Genomic DNA, 24591 nt, shown 5'->3' on the forward strand with positions numbered 1-24591 from the left:
TTTGCCCATCCTACTTTGTGGAATTTCACCACATGCGCTTTTGACCAAAATACCAAATTGAACTCAAGTGAAGCCAACACGCACAACCCCCCCCCCCCCCACACACACACACACACACACAAATGTTGATATGAACATAAAAGAGCCGCATGCGGTTCGGGAGTTGCGGCTTGGCCAAACCTGTACTATACAACTTTATTTGTATAAAATTTTCACAACAGCTGTCACACAAACAAAGCGGGAAAAACCGAAGACGTGCGTGTTCCGCCCACGCTGGATTTATTTGCACCTTTGAAAAGACACCGTATTGCCGCAGATGTGGCAAAGAGTACTTTTGGGCATCTGAGACGGAAGGATGTCCAAAGCATCACGTCACCTGCTCTGGTAGGCATGGTGGTGGGACGTTGAGGTCAACCGCTTTGGGGTTGGCTGACTCTTTGATCGCAGGATGCCACACACTTGAAGACAGAAGCAGAAAAGCAGAGCTAAATGCAAAATGTACTCACCGGTGATTCCAATTTTTTTCCCCCCTGAAGAAACAGCTGGACGGGTGGCCCCGGCTGGCCAGTGGGACTCTTGTTATTCTGACCCTTTTTAGTGCGCGTTTGGGGCAACAACCGTTTTTTGTGGCGCTCTCTTCTGGTTCAAAAGTGCCCTGCATGTGAATTTGCTTTTCCTGCCTTCTGATTGGATGAGCGCCGGTGTGACGCGGTGCCTCTGTCACCGTGGCGGGGGGTATACGTTGGCATCGGAGCGTCTGCCAACGTCTGAGACCGGCTGGCAGTGTATCGGAGGTGTCGAGTGCGGTGCCGCTGGAGCTCACTCACCAGCTGGTGTTAGGGCCACAGAATGAAGGCCAAGGAGAAGAATAGAAAGAGAAACAGAAACTTCTCCTCCAATTGTTTGATTTGTCTCTTCTGAGCTTCGATGAATTCTTTCAGCTCTTTGTTCCTCTAGGACGGACAAATGGAAAGTGGCATTCAAAAGCCAGTAAGCGTGCAAGTAAGTTCCGGGCTGGCTTTGGGCCCTTACCTGTTGCGCGCTGTGCAGCAGATCCATTCTCTCTTGGAGGATGCAAGCGTCGCGCTCCCTCAACTCGCACATCAGGGCTCGCTTCCATTGGTCCACGGCGCTCCTAAGCTCTTCTCTCTGATCCGCCGTCAGCACGTCATTCACGCCAGCGTGGCTGGCTTTTTCGCCGTCCGTGGCGGGGCAGTCCCGCTGCGGTAGCGCCTCGTACAACATGGCCTCCAGCTCCAGGATCCTCTGGGCCGCAATCCTCGTCCATCAGTGGTCCGGCGGGAGATTTGAGGGCGGCTTACCTTATGAGCCTGGTCCATGGAACACTTCCTGAAGTCCAACTCTTCATCCAGGTAGCCCTTCTGCTTGCAGAACATATCCTAGCACAGCTCAAGGTCAGAATTGTTGGGGCACATTGCCGGAGTTCCCCTTGGCTGATGTCGCGTGTCTGTCTACCTTCTCACTTTCAATGTCCAACATCTTCTGTTGAAGTGCTGACTTGGTCACTTTGATGTATTCTAACCACTGAGGAAAGGCTGCTGTCACATAAGCAGAATGCGAGAGCGTGCGTGGACGTGCGCGTTACCTTCTCGGCTAGGGTGAGAAGGGTCCTGGCGTGAATCACGACCACCTGCTCCTCGTTGGTGAGATTCTGCAAGAGCCCAAAGGCACAGCGTCAACAAGCTTCTTTCAGCGCAAAGCCTTCCAAAAGTCACATTTGAGCCGCCGAGTCTCGTGGAGTGCGAACATAAGGAGTTCGACATACACTTACGGCGTTATAGCCCAGGATGTCCAGCTTCTTCATCAGATCACTGATGACGATGTCCGGGGGAAAGGCGCAAGGAGCAATGTAAGGTGTTCTGGGACCTCGGGTTAAGGTTAGGGTTGCGAGGGACGCCTTACGTACGCTCACGCCCTCGGCCTCGCAGTAGATCTGCAAAGGGCTGAGGCCGTCTGGGAAACGGACTTGCAGAAACTTCAAGACGGGGGAGCGCCACTCCCTCTCCTGAAAGGCAGAGGCATGCATCCGTCCGTCCGTCCGTCCGTCCGTCACATCTCTGGCCTCAACACGCTTGTGCGAGTCTTCCCACCTCCAGCTCCAGGATGCGGAACTCAAGCAGTTCGTTTTGGTCTCGGATATCCTGGATGTGCTCTTTCAGACGCGCTTCTTCCGCCTCCATCCGCCTGACCTGAAAAGACAGTCAGACCTCATCTGCGGGGCTTCCCGACAGGTGTGACGCCAAGCGACTCCGCCCAGCGCCTTTCTTTCCGTCACCTTTTCGGCCAACTGCTGATTGCTCTGACGCAGCAGCTGCTTCTCCTCCACCCACTTGACATTCTAGAAGAGACAAACGCGTGGACAGCTTTGGAATGTTGTGTCATTTTCATCCACAAATTCTTTGGTTGACTGGAAAATGACATTTGCTTTTCTCCGCATTTTCCCAGCCACGTTCGGGGGGGGGGGGGGGGTTGGTCCAGTAATGCCAGACGGATGAGTGACTGAAGAATGTAGCTATTTTGTCTGAGAAAAAGGTGTGCTCATTGATGAGCTTACCTGTCCTTGTTGCTTCAGCGCTGACTCCAGATCTGCTACTCTGCTTTGATAGTGACCCATTTCTACCATCAGCTTTTCTCTGGTCTGAAAGGAGGAGGAGGGAGGCTCCTCCTCCTCCTTTCAGACCAGAGAACACCCGAGGCTGGGTGAGAACGGGGAGGCTGCGACCCGGCCGGGGGTTGCGGGAAGGGGCGCCACCTTGATCTCCTTCTCGGCGTCGTAGTCCCCTTTCGCTGGTCTGGGCTAGCAGAGCGTAGGCTCGTTGCAGCGCTTGATATTCTTGCGTCAGCTGGCGGTAGCGAAGCTCCGCCTCTTCATGCACACACCAATGCAACACAGCACTAGTACCAGAATCAGTCAGACCGGCGACAAAGCACCCGCGACGCAAAGACGAGTCCGATTCCAGGCTGAAGAGGAATGTTTGGTGCCAATACGCTGGCAGAAATGGCGGGCTACCTCTTCGGGTTCCGTGTCGGGGGTTCTGTCGGTGTGAAAAGACAAGGACGATCCGTCCGAGTCCACCAACACGTCTTCGTCGTAGCCGTAAAATGTTTCGATGACCTGCGGGCGCGGAAGCAAACATCTCTCTGAACAAACTGAAGCGACACCTCACGATGAATCGACGAGAGGAACGATAGCGAGAAAAAGGCCATTTCATCTTGCGCAACACCAAGCAGCCGCAAACAAACAGACTCACCTTGCAGGACCTCACGCTTTGTTCCTCCTCAGAGATTCTCGACGTCGGTATCGTAGCAGCAAATCTCTCTCCTGTCGACACAAATAATCCGCCTTTGAGATTCTTTGGATGCAAAGGGAACGAACGGCTCCGGCGCAGAAACAAACGCGACTCACAATGACATTTCTGACATGAGCTCCTGTCTCCAGAGCCTGAAAAACACGTCACCGGCGATGATTGGAGGGACGCTCGTCTTTTCCAAAAGTGACAACTACAGGGTGTGTCAGGGTTTTCCAGATTATCTTTATCGTATCATTGTGTTGCTTTGACTTTGACTGCGACCTGTAATAAATAATATTATTTATCCCTTATTTATCCCTATCGCTTATCCCTTCCTACACAAAGTCGTAAAACACCCCTTGCTATGTTTTGACTAGAGGTCAAGGGCTTCCTCTATTCAATCCACTCTTACACCCACCCTGTTTCTCTTAATTAAAATGCTCGTGCAGGAGCCGAGAGTCAGACTTCATTCGTACAACGGATGGACTCTCCACCTGCAGGTGTCCAAAAGAACTTACTTGTCTCCCGTGTGGTTCTTGCAAAATAAGTTGGAGCGAGCGCAACTCTAACAGGGTGCATTTTGCCACTAGCTGCCTACGGACAATGACGTCGCGCTCGCGGCTCATGGTTGACGGGCTGAGCAGCCGGGCAAGTCCGTCGTTTTCAGCGCACAGCGAGTGGCAAAGGCGCTGACAAAACGGGAGCTTTGAGCTGCTGAAAACGGCAAAACAAGTCTAAAGCGTGTTCAAACGCGTGCGCACAATGCTCCTGCTTGAAAGGTCGGAATTTAAGGGGCCAATTCTTTGGATGGCGGCCGCCGGCCAAGCTTTGGACGGAAAAGGTTTCCTGGCGACAGCGAGCGAGCGCGGCGCTGCCGTACGTGCACCGAGTCGCCTGCCTGAAGACCTTGGACAAGTCGTCGATGATGTGCCGCTGCTCCACAACTTGAAGGAACTCCATTTCACCGTCCTGCTGGCCGCAACCGCGGTCCAGGTCATTGAGCGAACTAGGCCTTCTCTGTGGAACACAAATGCAGTGGACTCTGTTGGCACGCCGCCGTTGTCCGCGTCGACTTACCAAGCTTGCCATCTCCTCGTTCTCCTGGGTGACAAAGCGCACTTTGTTTTCAAGGCGACACAGCACCAGCGAGAGTTCTTCATTCTTCCTGCTCAGGCGTTTGTTTTTGTACAGGAGTGGCAGAAACTGGCTTTCTGTTTCTCTCAGTCGCTTTAGCTGCAAGCATGAAGTGCGGGATGTGAAAGACGCACAACACGCGGGCCAGAACGTATCCATTCCTTTTGCATCGGTTTGAACGGAATCGTGGCTTTGGCTCCCAATAAAAGACATCTACCAGGCAACCGACTCGCCGCGCCGCTCAACTAATAAGCAAGCGCAATGGGTGCCTCGCTGGATGGCGCGCATCAAACGTAGCGCAAACCTTCAAGCGTGCCGTCAATAAATTACCAGTTCATTGCGCTCTTCAGAAAGCAGGGCGTTTCGATCCTCCAGTTTCCTGATGACTGCGCTGAGCTCAGCGATTTTCAGATGAAACCGTCGCGTGTCCCGATCCTCCTGAGACTGAAAACGCCCCGCAACACACACACACAAGCACTCGTTCAAAGTTCAAAACTGTTTTTGTGCTACCTTCCTCCAGCAACGAACTAAGTCATGCGTACTGCAAGTGTGTGATGAGGTGGCTTACGCAATGAAGAGGATTGCTAGTAGCGGCGTTGACCCCACTTCCAGGGTAGTTTAGGCCCGCCCTTTGGGAATCCCTCAGGGCAGCGATCTGCTGCTCGGCAGCCTGAGTCTGCAGCTGAAGGCGGTGGACGTGGCCGGCCCCAGGGCTTCATCCAAAACACTAACCGCTCTGTCTTTCAGCTTGATCTCATCCGTCTGGATGTACAAACGGGGAGCGCTCAGGCAGGCGGGCAAACTCATTTGCCAGAATTGTGACAAAAACAAAGAGAGCAACCGGCCAATTTTTTTCTTGAATCGACTAGAACACCTTTGCTGTGACAAAAGCGAAGCGAGCAACCGGACATTTTCTTCTTGTGAAATAGAATAGAATAGAATGCCTTAGGTGTCATTGCACTGCAGGTATACAACGAAATTGGGAACATAGCCACGCACCGCGCATCTGATCAGTCCTACCAGTCGGCGGATCTCCCTCTCGCAGTCTCTCTTGGTTCGGCTCAGCTCCTCCCGATGCTGGTGATGAGCCGATCGGAGCTCGGCCGCTCGGGACTGCCAGGCCTGCTGGGCCGCTGCCAGGGCTTCTTCCGCGCTCCTGGTGGAGGCGACACCGCTCGGTCTCCCGACACCGCCGCGTCTCCTCCACCTCCGCCAGCAAAGCGCCCCCCCTCCTCACCTGAGCAGACATTGCGCCACACCGGGCCGTTGAGACCGCAACGGAGCGCCGCGACGCTTACTGGGGACAAGCTACACAATACGGTAGCGGCCGCATCGAAGCCCGACGTGGCGTGCGGATAGTCAGACACGGATAGAGCGGATCACCTTGTCCATGGAGCCGTCCCTCAGGCTGAGGACCAAGGCATTCAGTCGCTGGATCTCTCCATCTTTGATTTTGATCACTCTCATCAGCTCCATTTCATGCTGCCGCAGTAATGTCTCCCTGGTAATGGCTAACTCTTTCTGCTTCTCCTCATGGAGTTTGCTTTTGAGTTCCGTCATGGCGGCGGTGGCACGGTGGTGCTCCGCCCGCAGGTCCTGACTTCTCTCTCTCTCCAGACAGCTGACCTGACATGACTTAGACTTAGACAAACTTTATTGTCATCTTGTCTGCACATGGTGCATACAAAACGAAATTCCGTTGCATACGTCTTACAACAAAGTAGTGATATTGCAGTTGAATAGAAGTAACATATCCTATGAAAATATATATATATACATATATACTATATATATATATATATATATATATATATTAAAAATAAGTATAAAGTGCAGCAGTGATAATTATGCAATAGTGCAAGTAGGCAAAACAGTATTCAAGAGTGTGCAGAGGAATGCTAAACCATGTATTAAACTTCTATTTAAAGGGTTTATACAAGTTCAGTAAAGTTGGTAGTGCGAGATAGTGCAAGATAGAGGTCCGTAGTGTCATAAAGTACAGTTCTGTGAATGTGTGATGCAGAGTTCAGTTTAGAGCTCAACAGTTCTAGTGTTCAACAGTCTGATGACAGCAGGGAAAAAGCTGTTGCAGAACCTGGTGGACCTGCAGTCCATGGTGGGGGTGTGATGGGTCATTGATGATGTTACGGGCACGGGACATGCAGCGCTGAGATGAAATGTCCTGAATGGAGGGAAGAGGAGCCCCTATGATCCTCTCTGCTGTCCTCACCACTCTCCTCACGTTCTTCCAATCGGAGGCGGTGCAGCCTCCACACCACACAGAGAGACAGCTTGTCAGAATGCTCTCTATGGTGCTCCTGTAGAACGTCCTCATGATGGGTGGGGGCAGGTGGGCTCTCCTCATCCTCCGCAGGAAGTACAAGCGCTTCTGTGCCCTCTTGACCAGTGCCGTAGTGTTCATAGTCCAGGTGAGGTCTTCTGTGATGTGGACCCCCAGGAATTTGGTGGTGCTGACCACCTCCACAGCTGAGCTGTTGATGATCAGTGGAGCGTGGTGAGGCTGTTTTTTCCTGAAGTCGACGATGATCTCCTTCATCTTCTCCTCATTCAGGATCAGGCTGTTTTCTCTGCACCAGCCCACCAGCTGCTCCACCTCCTCTCTGTAGTCCAGGTCGTTGTTGTCTCTGATGAGCCCCACCACCGTTGTGTCGTCTGCTGACTTCACGATGTGATTGGTGGTGAACCTGAGGACGCAGTCGTGTGTCATCAGGGTGCACAGCAGGGGGCTCAGGACGCAGCCCTGAAGGGAGCCTGTGCTGAGGGTGATGACATCAGAGGTGTTCTGTCCGACCCGGACTGACTGAGGTCTGTTGGTGAGGAAGTCTAGCAGCCAGTTGCGAAGGGGGGTGTTGAAGCCCAGGTGTTCCAATTTTCCTACCAGATGCTGTGGGATGATGGTGTTAAACGCTGAGCTGAAGTCCAGGAACAGCCTCCGCACATGGGTGTTCTTCTCCTCCAGGTGAGCCAGGCTCAGGTGAAGAACGGAGGAGATGGCGTCCTGAGTGGAGCGGTTTTGCCGGTCGGCAAACTGGAACGGGTCAAATAATAGGGGGAGTCTGGAAACGATGTGACCTTTAAGCAGCCTTTCGAAGCACTTCATCATAACCGGAGTCAGTGCAACAGGCCGGTAATCATTAAATGAGGTGATTTGAGGTTTCTTCGGCACCGGAATGATGGACGCAGTCTTAAAGCACGCCGGCACTGTGGCTTGGCCCAGCGAGGTGTTAAAAATGTCTGTGATGACCCCAGCCAGATGACTTGCACATTCCCTGAACACACGCCCAGGAATGTTGTCGGGGCCAGGGGCCTTACAGGGGTTGACTCTCCTCAGGGTCTTCAACACATCGGCGGAGTCAAGGCAGAGTACCTCCTCTTCCTGATGGGGGACAGTTTTAACTGCTGGAGTGCCGTTTAGTGCCTCGAACCTCCCAAAGAAGTTATTTAGACCATTTAGAAAGTCAGCATCAACTACACCCACCGGGGGGGGGGGGGGGGGGGAGGGTGAGTTGTAGTCTGTAATCGCCCGTATGCCTTGCCACATACTCCTGATGTTTTTGACGTCGTGGAAACGATCCTGAAATTTTCGACTGCGGTCTCGCTTCGCTATCCTGATGGCACGGTTCAAGTTGGCTCTCGCTGTCCTCAGTGTCTCCTTGTCGCCAGACTTGAAGGCAGAGTTCCGCGCTCGTAGCGTTTGACGTACCTCCTCAGTCATCCAGGGTCGTTGGTTGCCCCGGGTGATGATATTCTTAGTGGTGCTGACGTCCTCGGTGCATTTGTTGATGTAGGCTGACACAGTCATGGCACACGCATGTCTAATCTACATCGGGAAAACTGGGAGGGAGGGAGGCAGGCAGGGAGGCAGGCAGGGAGGCAGGCAGGGAGGCAGGCAGTGTCTGTCTGTTGAGGTTTTCACCTTGTTCTTCTCCTGCTGAAGTTCTAACTGGACGTCCATCAGTTTGGTTCTCAGCTCGTCATTGGCGGCCTGAAGGGCGTCCGTTCGCTCCGCCTTGGCCCGCCCTGCCGGAGCTCGTTTGGACATCTCTTACTCGAGTCTCGCCCGGTCGTCAGTCAGAGATCACAACATTTGTACCTGGAGAGCACAAACGCAGCGCTGTTTTCCACTGGCTTCGAACTCAACTTCAATCGGTACCGTAACTTACAACATCATAAACATAGAACTAGCTTGACTTATTCATTGAATAAATGCATTTGGTTCTTCAAAACTGCATCACGCAACATAGCGTGACCGAGACGGCCGTTATCCACCTGCGTGAAGTTATTTGGTGAAATGAATGAGATGTTTAAGACACCATCGTTCTGTCTCTATGTAGATGAAGGGAAATAATCGATTGCTGAAGGTCCAAAGGTGTTGTGATAAACAAATAAACATATTAGTGATTAGTGACATATTTGTGATAAACATATTAGGCAGGATAATCACATATGTTAACGTGACTGCCCACACTGTATTTATTTATGGTTATTTGTTAAATCGAGTACTGTTAGACATGAAATAGGAAGTGTTTAACATAAATGGAAGACGAAAGGGGTACTCACCATTGTAGCTCCTGCTGGTCAATGATACGAGCCTCTTCTTGCAGTGGAAAACATACAGCCAACAAACACCGTGGAACCTAAAGGAATGAAATTAAACATTAACATTTAGCCTCAACCAACATTCACAGATACAACGCAACGCAAACTACACAAACGTAAATCTTTTTAAACACAATGAGTTGTACTTACCGTGTACGCTCTAGACGGTCCACTTGCAAGCAGAAAATAAAGATATTTCTGTTGATAATCGTCGTGTTTGTATCCGGTGTCTCGCTCAAGGCCATTGCGCCCACAGATTTGAATTTTGGCGAGAGTTCAGCCTATTGACGTCATTTCCGCGGTGTAATACCCGCATATCTGAAACGGCAAAGTTAAGAGTAGAGTTAAATAAAGTTTTTAGTCAACGCAATAATTTACAACCGTTGACCAGTCGAAATAATCGTCGAAATTTGGCGTCTGTGGCTGGAAGCAGACGCCGAGTTCGACATTCCTCCCAAACGCCACACTCCCTCGCTTTTCAGGGCTAAAAAAAAACAGTTGTAATTACCTTGTACGCTCTAGACGGTCAAGTTGCAAGCTGAAAACAAAAATATTTGCCTTGTTAGTCATCGTGTTACTAACCGCTGTGTCTTGTTTGCCAGAACTGCCGCTTTCCTACTTCCTGTTGGAAGCCACGCCCACGGATTATAATTTTGCCGTGAGTTCCGCCTATTGACGTCATGTCCGCGTCACATGACTGCGACGTAATATTATCTAAAACTGTTTGTGCGGTATTGTGTTGTTCTGTGCGGTATTGTGTTATTCTGTGCGGCGTCGTGTTGTTCTGTGCGGCGTCGTGTTGTTCAGTGCGACGTCGTGTTGTTCAGTGCGGCATGGTGTTGTTCAGTGCGGCATGGTGTTGTTCAGTGCGGCATGGTGTTGTTCAGTGCGGCATAATGTTGTTCAGTGCGGCATAATGTTGTTCAGTGCGGCATGGTGTTGTTCAGTGCGGCATGGTGTTGTTCAGTGCGGCATGGTGTTGTTCAGTGCGGCATAATGTTGTTCAGTGTGCCATAATGTTGTTCAGTGCGGCATGGTGTTGTTCAGTGCGGGATGGTGTTGTTCAGTGCGGCATGGTGTTTTTCAGTGCGGCATGGTGTTGTTCAGTGCGGCATGGTGTTGTTCAGTGCGGCATGGTGTTCAATGCAGAATGGTGTTGTTCAGTGCAGGATGGTGTTGTTCAGTGCGGCATGGTGTTGTTCAGTGCGGCATAATGTTGTTTAGTGCGGCATGGTGTTGTTCAGTGCGGGATGGTGTTGTTCAGTGCGTTATAATGTTGTTCAGTGCGGCATGGTGTTGTTCAGTGCAGCGTAATGTTGTTCAGTGCGGCATGGTGTTGTTCAGTGCGGAATGGTGTTGTTCAGTGCGGCATGGTGTTGTTCAGTGCGGGATGGTGTTGTTCAGTGCGGCATGGTGTTGCTCAGTGCGGCATGGTGTTGTTCAGTGCGGGATGGTGTTGTTCATTGCGGCATGGTGTTGTTCAGTGCGGCATGGTGTTGTTCAGTGTGGCATGGTGTTGTTCAGTGCGGCATAATGTTGTTCAGTGCGCCATAATGTTGTTCAGTGCGGCATGGTGTTGTTCAGTGCGGGATGGTGTTGTTCAGTGCAGGATGGTGTTGTTCAATGCGGCATGGTGTTGTTCAATGCGGCATGGTGTTGTTCAGTGCGGCATGGTGTTGTTCAGTGCGGCATGGTGTTGTTCAGTGCGGCATGGTGTTGTTCAGTGCGGCATGGTGTTGTTCAGTGCGGCATAATGTTGTTCAGTGCGGCATAATGTTGTTCAGTGCGGCATAATGTTGTTCAGTGCGGCATAATGTTGTTCAGTGCGGCATAATGTTGTTCAGTGCGGGATGGTGTTGTTCATTGCGGCATGGTGTTGTTCAGTGCGGCATGGTGTTGTTCAGTGCGGCATGGTTTTGTTCAGTGCGGGATGGTGTTGTTCAGTGCGGGATGGTGTTGTTCAGTGCGGCATGGTGTTGTTCAGTGCGGCATGGTGTTGTTCATTTCGGCATAATGTTGTTCAGTGCGGCATAATGTTGTTTAGTGCGGCATGGTGTTCAGTGCGGGATGGTGTTGTTCAGTGCGTTATAATGTTGTTCAGTGCGGCATGGTGTTGTTCAGTGCGGCATGGTGTTGTTCAGTGCGGCATGGTGTTGTTCAGTGCGGCATAATGTTGTTCAGTGCGGCATAATGTTGTTCAGTGCGGCATGGTGTTGTTCAGTGCGGGATGGTGTTGTTCAGTGCGGGATGGTGTTGTTCAGTGCGATGCGGAATGGTGTTGTTCAGTGCAGGATGGTGTTGTTCAGTGCGGCATGGTGTTGTTCAGTGCGGCATAATGTTGTTCAGTGCGGCATGGTGTTGTTCAGTGCGGCATGGTGTTGTTCAGTGCGGCATGGTGTTGTTCAGTGCGGCATAATGTTCAGTGCGGCATGGTGTTGTTCAGTGCGGCATGGTGTTGTTCAGTGCGGCATAATGTTCAGTGCGGCATAATGTTGTTCAGTGCGGCATGGTGTTGTTCAGTGCGGGATGGTGTTGTTCAGTGCAGGATGGTGTTGTTCAGTGCGGCATGGTGTTCAGTGCGGGATGGTGTCTTTCAGTGCGGCATGGTGTCGTTCAGTGCGGCATGGTGTCTTTCAGTGCGGCATGGTGTCGTTCAGTGAGGCATGGTGTTGTTCAGTGCGGCATGGTGTTTAGTGCGGCATGGTGTTGTTCAGTGCGGGATGGTGTTGTTCAGTGTGGCATGGTGTTCAGTGCGGCATGGTGTTGTTCAGTGCGGTATCGTGTTGTTCAGTGCGGTATCGTGTTTCTCAGTGCGGTATCGTGTTGTTCAGTGCAGTACCGTTGTGTTGTTCGTATTGTGTTTAACACTTAGCCTCTAACACTTAGCCTCTAACACTTAGCCTCTAGCATCTAGAAGGTAAATAAATAGGAAGGAAGGACTCACCGGTGACGTCTTCGCCCACGTCCAAGCGTTGTACTTTGTATTTTCATCCTTCTGACAGTGGAAAACATAGCCAACAAACACCGTGGAACCTAAACGAATGAAAAAACTATCATTTGGCCACAACCAACATTCACAGATACAACACAATGTGACGTTTGGGGTTGAGGTTAAAGGTTGAGTGAAGGGCCCTCGTTTTAAACTACTTTTTTGAAAAGGATTGGGAACAAGTAAGACGTATTTAATTTATTTAATGGGAAGTAGTAAGAGCTATTGAATTTAATCTATGTATTATATTCTATTGTATTGTATTCTGTTGTATTCTTTTGGATTGTATTCACACTAACCCCACTAAAACTTCAGCCCACAAAAACTCGCCTCTGGCGCCTAGCCTCTGGCACTTAGCCTCTAACACTTAGCCTTTAACACTTAGCCTTTAACACTTAGCCTTTAACACTTAGCCTAGAAGGTGAATAAATAGGGTTAAAGGTTGAGTGAAGGGACCTCGTTTTAAACTACTTTTTTGAAAAGGAGTGGGAACAAGTAAGACGTATTTAATTTATTTAATGGGAAGTAGTAAGACTTATTAAATTTATTTAATCTACTTTTCTTCCCAGGCAAAATTTGATGTGCTGCAATTCCAAATTTCCAAAGTGAATGAAGGAATGAAGTCCTTTAAATTATGATTTTGTATAAATACTAGGCATTAACACAAAATCGACGGCACAAAATGGGCAGACTTTACTTGTTTGAAAAGGACTGGTTACAAGACAGACTTTTTTAATTTATTTAATGGGAAGAAGACTTATTTAGTTTAATTGATCTATTTTTGTTCCCTGGCAAAATTCGATTTGCTGCAATTCCAAATTTCCAAAGTGAATGAAGGAAAGAAGTCGTTTAAATTATGATTTTGTTTAAATACTAGGCATAGACACAAAATCTACGGCACAAAATGGGCTGACTTTACTTGTTTGAAGAGGACTGGTTACAAGACAGACTTTTCTGATTTATTTAATGGGAAGAAGACTTATTTAGTTTATTTAATCTATTTTTGTTCCCTGGCAAAATTGGATTTGCTGAAATTGTATTTTGCCAAATCTTGCCTTGAGACCTGATAGGAGTATTAAACGCTTAGTTAAATCAATACAAGTTGGTAATAAGAGCGAGTAATGTTGGTTGAACCGATGAATGAAGGTTGAAAGCAATTTAAATTATGACTTTGTATAAATACTAGATATTAACAGAACATCTACTGCGCGAAATGGGCAGAGTTTACTTGTTTGAGAAGGAGTGGCTTATTCAAAACTAAGATTTATTTAATCTGTTTGTTCCCAGGCAAAATTGGATGTGATGCAATTCCAAATTTCACCACATGATGGTGCCCAATTTTGACTTCATAGGACATATTAAACACTTAGCTTGTTATTATGTTCAAGGTAATCAGATTTGTTTATTATTCTAATGGCCTCTTCAAAACTATTCTGGATTACTACTTTGGATCTATTCTACATTACTTGGCAACAACATACTCTGTAACAGATTAGGCAGTATAATCATATCTGTTAACTTGAGAGTGCCCACACTCAATCTACTTATCGTGATGTGTTAAATCAATTACTGTTAGACATTATTTGTCTGATAATCTACCAAATCTTTGAATTGAAGAATTTGTGATTTAATTAATAGCCTGTTGTTATGTTAAGGGTAATCAGACTTGTATATAATTCTAATGGCCTTCTTTTGAAAACTATTCTGAATTACAACTTTGGATCTTATATTACTTTGCAACAATCTACTCCGTGACAGATTAGGCAGTATAATCACATATGTTAACTTCAGTGCCCACACTGTATTTATTTATGGTTATTTGTTAAATCAAGTACTGTTAGACATGAAATAGGAAGTGTTTAACATAAATGTTATGGCTACTCACCATTGTAGCTCGCTCCTGGTCAATGATACGAGCCTCTTCTTGCAGTGGAAAACTTGCAGCCAACAAACACCGTGGAACCTAAAGGAATGAAATTAAATATTAACATTTCGCCTCGACCAATTTTCACACGTACAACGCAACGCGGCTACACTTCTGCTATTACAAACGTAAATCTCCTTAAACACAATGAGTGTTACTTACCGTGTACGCTCTAGACGGTCCAGTTGCAAGCAGAAAATAAAGATATTTCTGTTGATAATCGTCGCTGCTCAGTGGCTCACGGCCATCGCGCCAACAGATTTGAATTTTGGCGGAGGTTCGGGCAATTACGTCATATCCACGGCACATGACTGCGACGTAATACCCGCTTATCTGAAACGGCAGTTAAAAGTAGAGTTACATCAAGTTTTCTTGGAACCTAAACGAATGAAAGAAAACTATCATTTGGCCACAACCAACATTCACAGATACAACACAACGTGCGGGGTTGGGGTTAAAGATTGAGTGAAGGGCCCTCGTTTTAAACTACTGTTTTGAAAAGGAGTGGGAACAAGTAAGACGTATTTAATTTATTTAATGGGAAGTAGTAAGACTTATTAAATTTATTTAATCTACTTTTCTTCCCAGGCAAAATTTGATGTGCTGCAATTCCAAATTTCCAAAGTGAATGAAGGAATGAAGTCCTTTAAATTATGATTTTGTATAAATACTAGGCATTAACACAAAATCGACGGCACAAAATGGGCAGACTTTACTTGTTTGAAAAGGACTGGTTACAAGACACACTTTTTTAATTTATTTAATGGGAAGAAGACTTATTTAGTTTAATTGATCTATTTTTGTTCCCTGCCAAAATTCGATTTGCTGCAATTCCAAATTTCCAAAGTGAATGAAGGAAAGAAGTCGTTTAAATTATGATTTTGTTTAAATACTAGGCATAGACACAAAATCTACGGCACAAAATGGGCAGACTTTACTTGTTTGAAGAGGACTGGTTACAAGACAGACTTTTCTGATTTATTTAATGGGAAGAGGACTTATTTAGTTTATTTAATCTATTTTTGTTCCCTGGCAAAATTGGATTTGCTGAAATTGTATTTTGCCAAATCTCGATTTGAGACCTGATAGGAAGTATTAAACGCTTAGTTAAATCAATACAAGTTGGTAATAAGAGCGAGTAATGTTGGTTGAACCGATGAATGAAGGTTGAAAGCAATTTAAATTATGACTTTGTATAAATACTAGATATTAACAGAACATCTACTGCGCAAAATGGGCAGAGTTTACTTGTTTGAGAAGGAGTGGCTTATTCAAAACTAAGATTTATGTAATCTGTTTGTTCCCAGGCAAAATTGGATGTGATGCAATTCCAAATTTCACCACATGATGGTGCCCAATTTTGACTTCATAGGACATATTAAACACTTAGCTTGTTATTATGTTCAAGGTAATCAGATTTGTTTATCATTCTAATGGCCTCTTCAAAACTATTCTGGATTACTACTTTGGATCTATTCTACATTACTTGGCAACAACATACTCTGTAACAGATTAGGCAGTATAATCACATATGTTAACTTGAGAGTGCCCACACTCAATCTACTTATCGTGATGTGTTAAATCAATTACTGTTAGACATTATTTGTCTGATAATCTACCAAATCTTTGAATTGAAGAATTTGTGATTTAATTAATAGCTTGTTCAGGGTAATCAGACTTGTATATAATTCTAATGGCCTTCTTTTGAAAACTATTCTGAATTACAACTTTGGATCTTATATTACTTTGCAACAATCTACTCCGTGACAGATTAGGCAGTATAATCACATATGTTAACTTCAGTGCCCACACTGTATTTATTTATGGTTATTTGTTAAATCAAGTACTGTTAGACATGAAATAGGAAGTGTTTAACATAAATGTTATGGCTACTCACCATTGTAGCTCGCTCCTGGTCAATGATACGAGCCTCTTCTTGCAGTGGAAAACTTGCAGCCAACAAACACCGTGGAACCTAAAGGAATGAAATTAAACATTAACATTTCGCCTCGACCAATTTTCACACGTACAACGCAACGCGGCTACACTTCTGCTATTACAAACGTAAATCTCCTTAAACACAATGAGTGTTACTTACCGTGTACGCTCTAGACGGTCCAGTTGCAAGCAGAAAATAAAGATATTTCTGTTGATAATCGTCGCTGCTCAGTGGCTCACGGCCATCGCGCCAACAGATTTGAATTTTGGCGGAGGTTCGGGCAATTACGTCATATCCGCGGCATTTGACTGCGACGTAATACCCGCTTATCTGAAACGGCAGTTAAAAGTAGAGTTACATCAAGTTTTCTTGGAACCTAAACGAATGAAAGAAAACTATCATTTGGCCACAACCAACATTCACAGATACAACACAACGTGCGGGGTTGAGGTTAAAGATTGAGTGAAGGGCCCTCGTTTTAAACTACTGTTTTGAAAAGGAGTGGGAACAAGTAAGACGTATTTAATTTATTTAATGGGAAGTAGTAAGACTTATTAAATTTATTTAATCTACTTTTCTTCCCAGGCAAAATTTGATGTGCTGCAATTCCAAATTTCCAAAGTGAATGAAGTCCTTTAAATTATGATTTTGTATAAATACTAGGCATTAACACAAAATCGACGGCACAAAATGGGCAGACTTTACTTGTTTGAAAAGGACTGGTTACAAGACAGACTTTTTTAATTTATTTAATGGGAAGAAGACTTATTTAGTTTAATTGATCTATTTTTGTTCCCTGCCAAAATTCGATTTGCTGCAATTCCAAATTTCCAAAGTGAATGAAGGAAAGAAGTCGTTTAAATTATGATTTTGTTTAAATACTAGGCATAGACACAAAATCTACGGCACAAAATGGGCAGACTTTACTTGTTTGAAGAGGACTGGTTACAAGACAGACTTTTCTGATTTATTTAATGGGAAGAGGACTTATTTAGTTTATTTAATCTATTTTTGTTCCCTGGCAAAATTGGATTTGCTGAAATTGTATTTTGCCAAATCTCGATTTGAGACCTGATAGGAAGTATTAAACGCTTAGTTAAATCAATACAAGTTGGTAATAAGAGCGAGTAATGTTGGTTGAACCGATGAATGAAGGTTGAAAGCAATTTAAATTATGACTTTGTATAAATACTAGATATTAACAGAACATCTACTGCGCAAAATGGGCAGAGTTTACTTGTTTGAGAAGGAGTGGCTTATTCAAAACTAAGATTTATGTAATCTGTTTGTTCCCAGGCAAAATTGGATGTGATGCAATTCCAAATTTCACCACATGATGGTGCCCAATTTTGACTTCATAGGACATATTAAACACTTAGCTTGTTATTATGTTCAAGGTAATCAGATTTGTTTATCATTCTAATGGCCTCTTCAAAACTATTCTGGATTACTACTTTGGATCTATTCTACATTACTTGGCAACAACATACTCTGTAACAGATTAGGCAGTATAATCACATATGTTAACTTGAGAGTGCCCACACTCAATCTACTTATCGTGATGTGTTAAATCAATTACTGTTAGACATTATTTGTCTGATAATCTACCAAATCTTTGAATTGAAGAATTTGTGATTTAATTAATAGCTTGTTCAGGGTAATCAGACTTGTATATAATTCTAATGGCCTTCTTTTGAAAACTATTCCGAATTACAACTTTGGATCTTATATTACTTTGCAACAATCTACTCGGTGACAGATTAGGCAGTATAATCACATATGTTAACTTCAGTGCCCACACTGTATTTATTTATGGTTATTTGTTAAATCAAGTACTGTTAGACATGAAATAGGAAGTGTTTAACATAAATGTTATGGCTACTCACCATTGTAGCTCGCTCCTGGTCAATGATATGAGCCTCTTCTTGCAGTGGAAAACTTGCAGCCAACAAACACCGTGGAACCTAAAGGAATGAAATTAAACATTAACATTTCGCCCGGACCAACATTCACACGTACAACGCAACGCGGCTACACTTCTGCTATTACAAACGTAAATCTCCTTAAACACAACGAGTGTTACTTACCGTGTACGCTCTAGGCAAAATTGGATGTGATGCAATTCCAAATCTATCTGAAACGGCAGTTAAAAGTAGAGTTACATCAAGTTTTCTTTTTTAATCAACACAATCATTTACAACCGTTGACCAGAAAGAATCGTCGAAATTCGACGTCCCCCACAAACGCCACGCTCACTCGCTTTTCAGGGCAACAAAAGTACTTCTTTTTAAAAACGATGAGTTGTACTTACCGTGTACGCTCTGGACGGTCCAGTTGCAAGCAGAAAATAAAACTATTTCTCTTGTTAGTCGTATGTTACCATCCGCTGTGTCTTTGTCAACATCGCCGCCATTTTCCTACTTCCTGCTGCGAGCCACGCCCACGGATTTAAATTTGGGCGGAAGCTCTTTCCATTGGCGTCGTTTTCGCGTATAGCAAATCCGATTGGTTGGGAAGGGGGCACGGTTATGCAGCCGAGGGGTCCTGTGATCGGTGGGATGTAAAGTAGGCGTCGACGTCACGTCCGCGTCACGTGACCACGACGTGGCAGACGTCATATAGCAACCGCTGTTTTGTTTAGTAGACTTACAGTTGTTATGCATTGACATAATGGCGCACACACCAAATAGATTTAAATAAATTAAATAATTCTTCTGCCCACTCTCTTTTAAACAAGTTAACTCTCCCCGCGGATTTGAATTCCGGCGAAAGTTACGCCCATCGACGTCACGTATGTCACGTGACCACGACGTGGCAGATGTCATATAGCAACCGCTGTTTTGTTTAGTAGATTTACAGTTGTTATGCATCGGCATAATGGTGTGCACTCAAAATAGATTTAAATAAATTAAATATTTCTTCTGCCTACTCCCTTTTAAACAAGTTAACTCTGCCCACGTCCATTGACGTCTTGTCTGCGTCACGTGACCACGACGTAGCGACGTCATATAGTAACCGCTGTTTTGACCAGTAGACTTAGTTATTATGCGTTGACATAATGGCGCACTGGTTAGCATGGCCACCTCTTAAGCATGATGATGCGGGTTCGACGCCTGATCAATGTTAGCATGGAGTGAGCTGAAGTGCATGGCGCTGAAGATTTGAATCTTTGAAATGCGCTGAGGTCTGACATATCAGGCAGAATGGTTTGCCATCACGTTCAACAAAAAATAGAAACTTTCCCACTCTGATTAAAACGTCCTGTGTTCATCTACGTATTTTCGTTTTGCTGTGCATCTTTTCCCTGCCATTTCGAGAGCCCAATTGACACTCATAGTTTAAAGAAATGTGTTTGCCCATCCTACTTTGTGGAATTTCACCACATGCGCTTTTGACCAAAATACCAAATTGAACTCAAGTGAAGCCAACACGCACAACCCCCCCCCCCCCCCCCCCCACACACACACACACACACACAAATGTTGATATGAACATAAAAGAGCCGCATGCGGTTCGGGAGTTGCGGCTTGGCCAAACCTGTACTATACAACTTTATTTGTATAAAATTTTCACAACAGCTGTCACACAAACAAAGCGGGAAAAACCGAAGACGTGCGTGTTCCGCCCACGCTGGATTTATTTGCACCTTTGAAAAGACACCGTATTGCCGCAGATGTGGCAAAGAGTACTTTTGGGCATCTGAGACGGAAGGATGTCCAAAGCATCACGTCACCTGCTCTGGTAGGCATGGTGGTGGGACGTTGAGGTCAACCGCTTTGGGGTTGGCTGAATCTTTGATCTCAGGATGCCACACACTTGAAGACAGAAGCAGAAAAGCAGAGCTAAATGCAAAATGTACTCACCGGTGACTCCAATTTTTTTCCCCCCTGAAGAAACAGCTGGACGGGTGGCCCCGGCTGGCCAGTGGGACTCTTGTTATTCTGACCCTTTTTAGTGCGCGTTTGGGGCAACAACCGTTTTTTGTGGCGCTCTCTTCTGGTTCAAAAGTGCCCTGCATGTGAATTTGCTTTTCCTGCCTTCTGATTGGATGAGCGCCGGTGTGACGCGGTGCCTCTGTCACCGTGGCGGGGGGTATACGTTGGCATCGGAGCGTCTGCCAACGTCTGAGACCGGCTGGCAGTGTATCGGAGGTGTCGAGTGCGGTGCCGCTGGAGCTCACTCACCAGCTGGTGTTAGGGCCACAGAATGAAGGCCAAGGAGAAGAATAGAAAGAGAAACAGAAACTTCTCCTCCAATTGTTTGATTTGTCTCTTCTGAGCTTCGATGAATTCTTTCAGCTCTTTGTTCCTCTAGGACGGACAAATGGAAAGTGGCATTCAAAAGCCAGTAAGCGTGCAAGTAAGTGCCGGGCTGGCTTTGGGCCCTTACCTGTTGCGCGCTGTGCAGCAGATCCATTCTCTCTTGGAGGATGCAAGCGTCGCGCTCCCTCAACTCGCACATCAGGGCTCGCTTCCATTGGTCCACGGCGCTCCTAAGCTCTTCTCTCTGATCCGCCGTCAGCACGTCATTCACGCCAGCGTGGCTGGCTTTTTCGCCGTCCGTGGCGGGGCAGTCCCGCTGCGGTAGCGCCTCGTACAACATGGCCTCCAGCTCCAGGATCCTCTGGGCCGCAATCCTCGTCCATCAGTGGTCCGGCGGGAGATTTGAGGGCGGCTTACCTTATGAGCCTGGTCCATGGAACACTTCCTGAAGTCCAACTCTTCATCCAGGTAGCCCTTCTGCTTGCAGAACATATCCTAGCACAGCTCAAGGTCAGAATTGTTGGGGCACATTGCCGGAGTTCCCCTTGGCTGATGTCGCATGTCTGTCTACCTTCTCACTTTCAATGTCCAACATCTTCTGTTGAAGTGCTGACTTGGTCACTTTGATGTATTCTAACCACTGAGGAAAGGCTGCTGTCACATAAGCAGAATGCGAGAGCGTGCGTGGACGTGCGCGTTACCTTCTCGGCTAGGGTGAGAAGGGTCCTGGCGTGAATCACGACCACCTGCTCCTCGTTGGTGAGATTCTGCAAGAGCCCAAAGGCACAGCGTCAACAAGCTTCTTTCAGCGCAAAGCCTTCCAAAAGTCACATTTGAGCCGCCGAGTCTCGTGGAGTGCGAACATAAGGAGTTCGACATACACTTACGGCGTTATAGCCCAGGATGTCCAGCTTCTTCATCAGATCACTGATGACGATGTCCGGGGGAAAGGCGCAAGGAGCAATGTAAGGTGTTCTGGGACCTCGGGTTAAGGTTAGGGTTGCGAGGGACGCCTTACGTACGCTCACGCCCTCGGCCTCGCAGTAGATCTGCAAAGGGCTGAGGCCGTCTGGGAAACGGACTTGCAGAAACTTCAAGACGGGGGAGCGCCACTCCCTCTCCTGAAAGGCAGAGGCATGCATCCGTCCGTCCGTCCGTCCGTCACATCTCTGGCCTCAACACGCTTGTGCGAGTCTTCCCACCTCCAGCTCCAGGATGCGGAACTCAAGCAGTTCGTTTTGGTCTCGGATATCCTGGATGTGCTCTTTCAGACGCGCTTCTTCCGCCTCCATCCGCCTGACCTGAAAAGACAGTCAGACCTCATCTGCGGGGCTTCCCGACAGGTGTGACGCCAAGCGACTCCGCCCAGCGCCTTTCTTTCCGTCACCTTTTCGGCCAACTGCTGATTGCTCTGACGCAGCAGCTGCTTCTCCTCCACCCACTTGACATTCTAGAAGAGACAAACGCGTGGACAGCTTTGGAATGTTGTGTCATTTTCATCCACAAATTCTTTGGTTGACTGGAAAATGACATTTGCTTTTCTCCGCATTTTCCCAGCCACGTTCGGGGGGGGGGGGGGGGGGGGGGGTTGGTCCAGTAATGCCAGACGGATGAGTGACTGAAGAATGTAGCTATTTTGTCTGAGAAAAAGGTGTGCTCATTGATGAGCTTACCTGTCCTTGTTGCTTCAGCGCTGACTCCAGATCTGCTACTCTGCTTTGATAGTGACCCATTTCTACCATCAGCTTTTCTCTGGTCTGAAAGGAGGAGGAGGGAGGCTCCTCCTCCTCCTTTCAGACCAGAGAACACCCGAGGCTGGGTGAGAACGGGGAGGCTGCGACCCGGCCGGGGGTTGCGGGAAGGGGCGCCACCTTGATCTCCTTCTCGGCGTCGTAGTCCCCTTTCGCTGGTCTGGGCTAGCAGAGCGTAGGCTCGTTGCAGCGCTTGATATTCTTGCGTCAGCTGGCGGTAGCGAAGCTCCGCCTCTTCATGCACACACCAATGCAACACAGCACTAGTACCAGAATCAGTCAGACCGGCGACAAAGCACCCGCGACGCAAAGACGAGTCCGATTCCAGGCTGAAGAGGAATGTTTGGTGCCAATACGCTGGCAGAAATGGCGGGCTACCTCTTCGGGTTCCGTGTCGGGGGTTCTGTCGGTGTGAAAAGACAAGGACGATCCGTCCGAGTCCACCAACACGTCTTCGTCGTAGCCGTAAAATGTTTCGATGACCTGCGGGCGCGGAAGCAAACATCTCTCTGAACAAACTGAAGCGACACCTCACGATGAATCGACGAGAGGAACGATAGCGAGAAAAAGGCCATTTCATCTTGCGCAACACCAAGCAGCCGCAAACAAACAGACTCACCTTGCAGGACCTCACGCTTTGTTCCTCCTCAGAGATTCTCGACGTCGGTATCGTAGCAGCAAATCTCTCTCCTGTCGACACAAATAATCCGCCTTTGAGATTCTTTGGATGCAAAGGGAACGAACGGCTCCGGCGCAGAAACAAACGCGACTCACAATGACATTTCTGACATGAGCTCCTGTCTCCAGAGCCTGAAAAACACGTCACCGGCGATGATTGGAGGGACGCTCGTCTTTTCCAAAAGTGACAACTACAGGACGTGTCAGGGTTTTCCAGATTATCTTTATCGTATCATTGTGTTGCTTTGACTTTGACTGCGACCTGTAATAAATAATATTATTTATCCCTATCGCTTATCCCTTCCTACACAAAGTCGTAAAACACCCCTTGCTATGTTTTGACTAGAGGTCAAGGGCTTCCTCTATTCAATCCACTCTTACACCCACCCTGTTTCTCTTAATTAAAATGCTCGTGCAGGAGCCGAGAGTCAGACTTCATTCGTACAACGGATGGACTCTCCACCTGCAGGTGTCCAAAAGAACTTACTTGTCTCCCGTGTGGTTCTTGCAAAATAAGTTGGAGCGAGCGCAACTCTAACAGGGTGCATTTTGCCACTAGCTGCCTACGGACAATGACGTCGCGCTCGCGGCTCATGGTTGACGGGCTGAGCAGCCGGGCAAGTCCGTCGTTTTCAGCGCACAGCGAGTGGCAAAGGCACTGACAAAACGGGAGCTTTGAGCTGCTGAAAACGGCAAAACAAGTCTAAAGCGTGTTCAAACGCGTGCGCACAATGCTCCTGCTTGAAAGGTCGGAATTTAAGGGGCCAATTTTTTGGATGGCGGCCGCCGGCCAAGCTTTGGACGGAAAAGGTTTCCTGGCGACAGCGAGCGAGCGCGGCGCTGCCGTACGTGCACCGAGTCGCCTGCCTGAAGACCTTGGACAAGTCGTCGATGATGTGCCGCTGCTCCACAACTTGAAGGAACTCCATTTCACCGTCCTGCTGGCCGCAACCGCGGTCCAGGTCATTGAGCGAACTAGGCCTTCTCTGTGGAACACAAATGCAGTGGACTCTGTTGGCACGCCGCCGTTGTCCGCGTCGACTTACCAAGCTTGCCATCTCCTCGTTCTCCTGGGTGACAAAGCGCACTTTGTTTTCAAGGCGACACAGCACCAGCGAGAGTTCTTCATTCTTCCTGCTCAGGCGTTTGTTTTTGTACAGGAGTGGCAGAAACTGGCTTTCTGTTTCTCTCAGTCGCTTTAGCTGCAAGCATGAAGTGCGGGTTAGGGTTAGGGTTAGGGTTAGGGTTAGGGTTAGGTAAAGAGTTCCTCCCCCGAAGGAGAGGAACAAAGGCACGGTCCTACCATCCTGGCCCGCACCCCACAACCAGCTCCAGAGCATCCTGCCCGTTGCGGCCGCACCCGCCATGCTGGCCAGGACCAATTAGGGCTTAATAAAGATCGTTTGTGACCTTGAACACGTGTTTGTGCTTATTGTAAGTTTGTTTCTTGATTGCACTTTACTTATCCGGTCGCCTTTGTTATATAATTAATAAGTGAGTCTCGATTTGGCATGTAAGATTGACAGCTGCGCTTGCGTTCAACTAAATATTCGTACCTCGCACCTAATTCATCGACTCCCCTATCTGGGTGGAGCGAGAGCATCTTGCTCTGTGCGGCATCCATGCGCTCTCCTATTTGGGTAGAGCGTGGGTAAATTACTATTTGTTTCCAATTGGTTTTGTACCGGCGTCATTTTGCGCTAAATTTTGTTCATCTGTGTGGCCATCGACAACGTTTCGGCACCTTTTGTGCCTTCTTCAGGTCTGGCACACAGGAATTGCATCTAAATTTAGTTTAGTTTCATCACATGGGGAGCTGCTTCCCCTTCCACGGCCGCATCGAGACTGAGAGCTCCTGCTCCGAACGGTGCTTATATACACTCCTCCAAGTGGGCGGAGCCAGCGATTTGCGCTTGTTTCTTTAACATGGTAACTTGTTTTCTTGCAGGCACCGATTGGGCGTGGATTTGTGATCTCCGGAAT

At 47.3% G+C, this 24591-nt stretch overlaps 3 long non-coding RNA genes across 3 annotated transcripts; all 3 read right to left on the bottom strand.

Moving 5' to 3' along the window:
• Window positions 1-3018: 3018 nt before the first annotated feature.
• On the bottom strand, window positions 3019-3952 carry LOC148378493 (uncharacterized). Its single transcript, XR_015855848.1, has 3 exons — window positions 3428-3952; window positions 3273-3343; window positions 3019-3136 (listed from the first exon to the last, which is right to left on the bottom strand). It is a non-coding gene; the product is annotated as an uncharacterized LOC148378493 (long non-coding RNA).
• A 15582-nt stretch (window positions 3953-19534) lies between these two features.
• LOC148378494 (uncharacterized) lies at window positions 19535-20229 on the bottom strand. The gene is made up of 2 exons (XR_015855847.1): window positions 20102-20229; window positions 19535-19732 (listed from the first exon to the last, which is right to left on the bottom strand). It is a non-coding gene; the product is annotated as an uncharacterized LOC148378494 (long non-coding RNA).
• A 1836-nt stretch (window positions 20230-22065) lies between these two features.
• On the bottom strand, window positions 22066-23350 carry LOC148378495 (uncharacterized). The gene is made up of 4 exons (XR_015855844.1): window positions 22705-23350; window positions 22550-22620; window positions 22309-22413; window positions 22066-22164 (listed from the first exon to the last, which is right to left on the bottom strand). It is a non-coding gene; the product is annotated as an uncharacterized LOC148378495 (long non-coding RNA).
• Window positions 23351-24591: the final 1241 nt, after the last annotated feature.

Source organism: Syngnathus floridae, unplaced genomic scaffold (assembly GCF_059516105.1).
Source record: "Syngnathus floridae isolate MCC-2025c unplaced genomic scaffold, RoL_Sflo_1.0 HiC_scaffold_41, whole genome shotgun sequence".
NCBI lineage: Eukaryota > Metazoa > Chordata > Actinopteri > Syngnathiformes > Syngnathidae > Syngnathus > Syngnathus floridae.